At 32.1% G+C, this 7,198-nt stretch overlaps 1 protein-coding gene across 1 annotated transcript in view; it reads left to right on the top strand.

Annotated features, from left to right (window-relative positions):
* The first annotated feature begins 4,603 nt into the window (after positions 1–4,603).
* LOC111085457 (sushi, nidogen and EGF-like domain-containing protein 1) overlaps positions 4,604–7,198 on the top strand; it is a 30,284-nt gene continuing 27,689 nt past the window's right edge. Inside the window, exon 1 of the mRNA XM_022384109.1 lies at positions 4,604–4,808. The gene's annotated coding sequence lies outside the window, so the exon portion shown is untranslated. The remainder of the gene's footprint in view (positions 4,809–7,198) is intronic.

Raw genomic sequence — 7,198 nt, 5'->3', positions numbered from 1 at the left:
TCTCTCTTCTTGTTTCTTTTCTCGTTCTTCTTGTTTCTTTTCTTGTTTATTTTGTTGTTCGAGTTGCCACTGTTGCAGGTTTTCTTGCAGCTGCTGTTGTCTCTCTTCTTGTTTCTTTTCTCGTTCATTTTCTCTTTCTTCTTGTTTCTTTTGCTGCTCTTGTATTGCTACCATCAAGTCTGCTAAGCTGTAGTTTGATTTTTCGCCTCTCTTTTCCATTTTTTTTCGTTCCACTTCTGTCACCAATTTGTTACGTCTCCGTTCGTTAGTTGATTTTCCGTAACTTCGTTCCCACGAAACATTAGCGACACAAGTCCTTTCTTAATAAAACTGGTTTATTCTTTCCGAATACAACTTTATGATACACTCAACTTCGACAGTTGCGCTTTAACAAACTATAATAACGACGTTAACTTCAACAATACGTCTCTCTCTGACTGCAGTTCAATTACTCATTACCTACACACATATTGTGTCACGTTGTGACCATCTTATATATACCAGACTACCTTATATCTAGTAATCTCTCGAGGGTTCGAGAGAAGGAGTGGCGTGATACTAGTCACCTGACCTCGCTGACGCAACATTATTTTCTGTAATTAATTTCTGTACGGGTTCTGTAGATTTGACCGATCTCGTAGCCACCATAAAAAATTAGGAAATAAATATAAATTTATGCCTCTTTCATTCCAGAATGAACACAAAAACATAAATGTTTAGACTAAATAGCTTAAATCTCATAACATTATACATTTTTATATATTTAATATTCTTATTATATTGATCTTTCAAATGTGCCTGGTTAACAATACAAAAGTTACAATGACACGGCTCAGGTGTACTCATGTTACTGTATCAAATTACATAAAACTGACCTTTCGTCTGTACAAAGTATTTGCAAAATACAGTCACATTTCAACTATTACACAATATATATGTATATAGATTATTGCTATTTGGAAATAAATTCGTAAACTTAATTTTTTTAAAACATAGAACAGAAACTAAAGAAGTAAAGCAAACAATTATCTCTTTGGCCTCAGTTGCTGCTTGACGTAGATTGCTAAGCCTTTAAACATTTTGCACATGTAGGATATGAAAGAAAATATTTTTTTAGGTTTTTTATATATACATTTGAATAACTAAAAAATCATAAATTACTATATCAATACCATAGAATTCCACTATAATTTATAAAGCATTGTAAATAAGCCGTATTTCAATCTAAAAAAATATGAAATTTTGAGCAGACTAAAGACACTTCCTACCTCCTTGAAATATTGATTCCAAAGAAAAAAGAGGGTGCCCAAACACATTAAAATGGCTGAAAAAGCCATTAGGGGGACATTCTAAGCTTCCGATTGGTTATTCATGTCATATCTAGAAGTAAGTGTATATAAGGGAGCATTTCCAAAAATGTAAAGAGATGGGTGAGGTGCCACTGTGTTTGATTTATTACATGAGCAATATCTTAGCAAATAGAAAAGATAAGACATTCTTATTTTGTATTCTAGCTTGTCAATATCGGTAATTTGAGTTTCTAATTCATACGAAACTATAGACTTAGTATTTTTTACTTCACACACAACTAATTTGAACCAGTGCTGCATTCAATACACCACGTGACACACAAACATTCATGTTTATCTGTATTTTTTAATATTTACTTCTAAATTAAGAAATTAAGTAATGTATTAGTACCAAAATTTTAATTATAATCTACAGTTTGATAAAAATCTTAATGACATAAACTCATGAAATAGTAGTTTAATAAACTTTTGAATGCGAGTCAACCAACGAGATGCCTTTCATCGTGACCCGTCTGGAAAGGGTTAAAAACATTGATCCATAATTACATTTGAACAATGTTAAGCCCAATATCTCTGGCAAAAAATCCTTCATTTAATAAACATGTAATATAATAAACATGACTTCAAATTGATTTTCTCAAGCTTAAGAAGCATATATGGCAAGCAAAAATCAGTGATAACTTGCATGGATAGTTGTTTAGTCGTTTTAGTTCACTTGTGTGTTTCTCAATTTTATATAATACCTTCCAGCAGTCAAACTTTAACTCTGTATGTTGCAATACCTGCAAAAAAATAAAATAACAGACACTTACCATTTTCTTCAATAATTATATTCAAAAAGTTTAAATGTGAGTCATATGTGACATCTAAAAATATTTTGATTTTATAGTTTAATGTCTTTTTAATATTCTGACAAAAGAACAATTAAGAAATGAATAATGCAACAACGTTACACCATGGTTATGCACCTATATATATAAATACTAGGAGTAATAATGGTTGGAGACGGCTTGAATGGGTAATGAAGAAAAACTTTAATACAAGTTTAACATAACAGCAATGATGATGATAGGAGTGTATATCTCATCATTGTAGTTGAAAAAATATGTATCTAGATATCATTACAATACGTATCTAGATACAGAAGTTTTACTAACAGTTTGTTACAAAGTTTGACAGTCTTATCTGTAATTTATTATCTATATTATTAACAATGTCTTATTTAAGTACTTCACACTTTACAATGCTTTTTCAAATTCTCAGGTTTGATCAGCTAAATGACAATTGGCAAGAGAAGTGAAATAAAAAAGTTAATATCTGTCTATCTATTTCGTTGTTGTAAGTTTCTTACGTTACTTTGCATGTAATGTTTTTGATAAAAGAAATGAAGACAACATGTAGTACTCAATACTCATCCTCCTTTATTGAATAATTAATTTTTAGCAAAAATACTTTATTAGAAATTCTGAATTTTTTCTGTACAAAAGACTTATAATTTTTACTGAAAGCTTGCCAAATTTGTGAAGATACATAAATTGTATCGGATCGGATGATGTATTGATATAATTGTATCATGGCTTCATGATATTGTTGCGTCAGCGAGGTCACGTGACTAGTATCATGCCACGTACTTCTCGAACCTTCGTGAATTATCGGGAGACTACTAGATTGGGGGTAGGCTGGTATATATAAGATGGTCACAACGTGACGGAACAATGAGTAATTGAACTGCAGTCAGAGAGTGTGTAATTGAACTGAGTATCATTGAAGTTGAGCACGTGAGACGTTCGTTGTTATAGCGTTTGTTGTAGCGCGACTGTTGAATTTAAGTGTATCGCAAAGTTATATTCAGAAAGAATAAACCAGTTTTATTTAAGAAAGGACTTGTGTCGCTAAAGTTTCGTCGGAACGAATTTACGGAAAATTAACTAACGAACAGAGACGTAACAATATGATACTTGTATCATATCGTTGTATCACCACACTTTTAATAAATACTGAAATAAACTAGAAGCAAAAAGACAGAACTTCAATACACTATAAATCACATTTATAATACTGAACACGTAATGAAACAGAATGTTTATATTTATCACATACAAAGTAATTAACTTAGATTTAAATAATTTTAGTTTAATGACCCTTGAGAATACACATAGAATGAATGCTAAGGTTAGAAAATTACAAGATAATATTTACCTTGGTTCCTTGCTAAGAATCACTTTAGCAGGGCTTCCTTCTTCAAGTTTCCTTTTCACAGGATGTTGTTTTGTCTAAAATAAAACTTCAATATAATTTGTTATAACAAAAGCTGACTAAAAATAATTAATTCTAAAAAGCAGTAAACATGTTTAAAAAAATACATGTGAATAATTCTATAGATAAACATTATACACACCAGTTAATATAAACAAAGTTAGAAGTTCTAATATGAAATTGTACTAGTCATGTACACCCATTAAAATATTCTGGAAAGCACAAATATATATATGTTTAGTATTCTGAGAAGTGCCATTATGGCATACTATTCTATACTGGCTCATTTTGATTACTGACTATACCTAAATAAAACACAAGTGATAAAATATAAATGATAGTCTCAAACTTTATTTCATTAGGAAAACTGTCTCCCACACTTAAAGCTTATTTGGATAACATTCTCTGGGTTAAGTTTGTTTGTTTTTGTTTGTTTGTTTTTAATTATGCACAAAGCTACACAAGGGCTATCTGTGCTCTGCCCACCACGGATTCTAGCGTTGTAAGTCCGCAGACATACCGCTGTGCCACTGGGGGGGCTCTCTGGGCTAAGAGCTGATGAAAAGGTAGTACATAGTTGATCCAGGTATGGAATTTGTTGATTAATTCAAGCAACTATTTTTTTATATTTCATACTTTATTTACTAATTGAGTAGTGCTAACTGAAGTGCACAGCACATAACTACAATTGTTAATGTACTAAACTGTATATAACAAATAACTATTTCATTTATGAATTTGTTCCCTAATACTTTTCTCCTAGATTATTTTCATTAAAAAAATCTAACTGTACCTGTAAAATTAAGCATATTTTTTGTTTGATGACTAAAAAATATTCTTACGTATTATAACTAATAATTATTTCCAATGATTATAAATCACTTTTGGAAAGTTGGATCCAAAATTGAGAATTTAAGATTATAGGAAAAGTTAATATTTTCTAACAATGAAAATGTTTTTTCAATAGATACCTTTGCTCTTAGCTAGCTTTCCCAGTTGAGTGCTGCCCTCTGTATATGAATGTTTTAGCTCACGACTAGCCTTAAGGCTCTCACCTAATCTGATGTTTCCGCATAATATTGCTGTTTTATTGCATGTAAATGGGCATACAAAAACCCTTAATCAATAGGAGTGTAACACCACTTCCTAGTGCAGCTGGATCTCTCTATACTGATTGTTCTAACATCATTTCAAGATAAGGCAATAAAGAAAGATGCACGAGAAGTAGGAAGTGTGAGCGAGGTGAGTATCTATTGGAATTACATTTTCAGTTTTGGAAACTGTTAACTTCCAGATTAAAAATTGTACACATACTTCTGTTAGACAACTAAAGTATACAGAGTTTAATGAGGAAAATCTATAACAGGTTTAAATACATTTTATGTGGATATTCTTCTGTGATACAATTCTGAGAGATTAGGTAGGAGCCTCAAGGCTACTGGTGAGCAAAAATGTTTGTATATAGAGAACAGCACTGAACAGGAAAAAGCTAGGTGTGAACAGAAGTTACATACTGTATTGAAACAATAATTTAATATTTACAAAAAAGCGTAAAAAATAAAGCTACCACAATAACATAATAGGTACAGTAACATTCTTCATCCATTCCCAAGAAACTTCAGCTTTACTTTTTACCCTTATAACTCTGAAAATAATGATCTTGGCATGAAAAGTAATTTACAATATTGTTATTTCAGCTTCTTTTTGAAGTTAATTAGTTTTAAAATATTTACCTAAAAGGAGAATCAATTTAAAATCAATAAATTTATTATAATGCTAAAAGCAGATATTTTAACTATGTTAAAATAATCAGTTTTAATCATTTTACATAAACTCAATCAATAACATTTTAAATATGAAATTAGGAAAATATTAATATTCCACTTATATCAATTATCATTACATACACACAAATTACTGTTATGCCAGAATTCATTTTTAATATTAAAAAAACACACACAAACATACAGGGGTTGGGCAAAGTTAACGTTTTCCTTACCTGAAACTGTATTTTAGACAGATACCTTTCTGCACCACAAAGTGCTATTATTTCCCTTCATGCACTGTCATGTAAATTCTTGCTCATACCACAAGCTTTAAACAAAGCTCCCACCCCTACATGTATCAACATGTATTGCCCTAGTCTATGATCATCATTAGACTATATCTCTCCATCATTAGGAGGGTGATACATAGGCTCATTCTTGACAAGGCATATAACATGCACTAGAAGTGGAGAGGATGTAGAAGGCTAAGAAAATACATTTTCAGACAAGGAAAATGTTAACCTCAGATACACTACTCACCTCTGTGCGTCACAAAAAGTTAGAATCCCACATTGAAGATGGTGAAGGAACTAGTGCTGAAAAATTACAAGGATCAGTTCCTTTCTGAAAACAGCATCAGAAAGTGAAAGTCCATGGAATGTGACTTCCATGACGTGTGAGGTAACCTTACTAGGATAGCACTTAGTTGGAGACCACATCCTTCTCAAGCAGGGAATACTCTTTGTCCAACACAGATGGAAGAGCAAAAGATATATTTTGCTGGAAGCTAATGTGTCACTAAGGTGAGTGGAATTGGAGATTGCTCAACTGTCTATAATCTCATAGGTAAACAGTTTAGCAGAAGTGTGTAGTGTGGCTAGGGCTGTAAGTCAGGCCACACCATTTGGGTGAAATACCACAAAAAATCAGGTGCAGGTAGTAGTGATGTGATATTTTTTAGGAGAGAATGTCAAGAGGTTGTATAATTTGAAGAAGGCACCTTTATGGGAAGGTTTTTTTAAGAGGTTAGTGAAGTCTCTGAAAAGATACTTGAGGAAAACATATTTGTACAGCTAACCTGTTGTATGATGAACTTATAACTGTTATGGCTGAAGTTGAAATTAGTTTGCACTCCCATCCTCTCTCATATGTGTCATCAGAGAATTTCTTACACCATGTCATCTACTCTGTGATAAAATAATCATGAGTTTACTGGATAAAAGTTCCAACTTTTATTGTATATGATTCTGTGATTTCTCCAGAGAACTTGAGCAGGAGATTGACCAAGTTAGTAAAATTATGAACCATTTTTGGAAAAAGAGGAAGAAATGAATATCTATTGAAACTCGGAGATTCCCATAGCCGAATGAACAAGATTACAGCATCTGGAAGGGTAAGAGTGGGGGATATTGTGTTATTTCAGGATGAGAATTATTCTAGAGGATTCTGGAAATATGGGAATGTTGAGCAACTCATCACTATAGCAAATGACCTTACAAGAGGAGTTGCACTTAAAATTAGAACAAGAAAAAGAAGATGCAGTTTACTAATATGATCTGTACAGCTTCCTTATCCACTCGAGATAAATTGTAATGATAACTCGAAAGATAATGTGAAGGAACAATTTGAACTAAACGAGCTACATAGTGAACTTGTAAATTTCTACAACAAGATCAACGTAAGAGAAATGCAGCAGCGGAAGGAGAGATGACAGGAGATGCCAGAACTGCAGTTTTAACCAGCATATTGAGCTTTCCGGCGAACTCTACGTTATTGAACTCTGAATATGTACCTAATTGAAGTTATTGTTACGCCTCCGTTCGTTAGTTAATTTTCCGTAAAAATTCTTTCCGAAGAAACTTTAGC

The sequence above is a fragment of the Limulus polyphemus genome, unplaced genomic scaffold (genome assembly GCF_000517525.1).
Source record: "Limulus polyphemus unplaced genomic scaffold, Limulus_polyphemus-2.1.2 Scaffold401, whole genome shotgun sequence".
In the NCBI taxonomy this organism is placed as follows: Eukaryota; Metazoa; Arthropoda; class Merostomata; order Xiphosura; family Limulidae; genus Limulus; species Limulus polyphemus.
This window is presented reverse-complemented; position numbering and strand designations above follow the sequence as displayed.